General features: G+C 46.1%; 1 protein-coding gene across 1 annotated transcript in view; it reads left to right on the top strand.

Moving 5' to 3' along the window:
• The window catches only part of EGR_11062 (Gastrula zinc finger protein), a gene marked incomplete at both ends in the record, with an annotated part of 8030 nt that overhangs the window by 2407 nt on the left and 4099 nt on the right, over positions 1-1524 (top strand). The window lies entirely within an intron of this gene.

The following is a 1524-nucleotide window of genomic DNA, read 5'->3' as shown; positions in this document are numbered from 1 at the left end:
AGAAGACGCGGTGTGCCTCAGTGGTGTCAGCGATCCAAAAGGACACGTCCTGTTACCCTCTCGAGTGGTTGGCAACTCTAGGCGTTCGAAGTGAATGGTTTCGGGTACGGATGTCTATAGTCGCGGTGACTCACCACTGCCGAAGAGTTGAAAGGAGCCCAACTTTGGACAATTTCCAACTATTGTTCTCTTCACGATGGCCCCTACCGCCTAGGTGTTCCTGGAGGTCGCATATGACCCTAAAGAACGGAGTCCTACACTTCCGATGGGTGCTTCGAGGCAAAGCTTGAAGAATAGGCTAGGAGAGGGAGGTATTGGGCAGGCTTGAGTTTTACCTCCTAGTGGACATCGGTCAAGAGTGTGGGCCCCATAAGATTGAAGAGCCGTCTCTCGTTCGGGCGCGTCTCCTGCTTTGTTACAGTTCACACGCAGACTCGTTACAGTCGAAGCAGTGTTGCTGTAATACTTTCATCCAATCCATATCTATCCATTTGTTTTAAGCACACTTTCCTAAGGACTTTGTTCAGGAAGTCTTTAAACACAAAGGATCAATTCTTACCCATCTAGCAATTACCCTCTCACTCATTCCCTCCTGGATTGCTATAATCGCATTCGGGTACACTCTAAATGCGCTTGCACTCACTTCAAGGTTAAGAGCAGTAACCCAGTAACCCACTCCTTCTCGATCCACCTATTCACCATTCTTCTTCGTCTACCTCCTCCATCTCTCCGTCTCGCACCATCCACCTCCCCCAGAAGAGAGGCAGAAAATGTGCACGAATACCCTACAATCTATTCGACGCATGCCACCTGACAGGTGGCACGGATGATTTGTAAAATTAATAATCACTCGTCTCTAGAGTGGATTTACTCATGTATGGAGGGAGAGTTGAGGAGTTCCTGATCAATAGGATGCTCTACTGCATCACTCTTGCCCTCCACTCGGGTGATAAGGGACCGCGGTTTGAAGATGGCGGTCGCCCGTTCGTGTACGATTTGTTCCAGGCGATCCTGAATCTGGACGGAGGAAGAGAGAGAAGAATACTGTTGGATTCAAGGACTGGAATGTAAGAATGTGCTGTCAATTGGATAACCCGTGTCGACCCTTAACAGAATGTCTGTAAATGACACTCGGTAAATGTTCGTATTTCCTGTTTTCAGAACACTGCTAACAATCGTGAACCATCTGAAAAATCTTGTGACAGAGCAGTCAGTAGTGCCTTCATAAAGATTTCACACCATCTTCCTACTGGCCTTATGTATACCAGCAGTAGTAGATCCGTTGCTTTCACCCTGTCAGTACTTCAATCGCATTCCAAGTCCACCAACACTTGGGTTGTTTTAGCGCCAAATCGTGGGTACAAAGCTCCAAGAAAGTGACTGTTGTGCAAAGTCTTTCACATGAGATATGCATTGCAATACAAAAATTTTCTCCATTTTGTAGGCGAGTATTTGCAAGAAATAACTGTAAAGGTGTATTTACACGTATTTCATAATAAGAAGTCAGCTTTTAAAAAAGATGCA

This window comes from Echinococcus granulosus (genome assembly GCF_000524195.1).
Source record: "Echinococcus granulosus chromosome Unknown EG_S00354, whole genome shotgun sequence".
In the NCBI taxonomy this organism is placed as follows: domain Eukaryota; kingdom Metazoa; phylum Platyhelminthes; class Cestoda; order Cyclophyllidea; family Taeniidae; genus Echinococcus; species Echinococcus granulosus.
The sequence above is the reverse complement of the archived record's forward strand: the minus strand, read 5'-3'. Positions and strand labels throughout refer to the sequence as shown.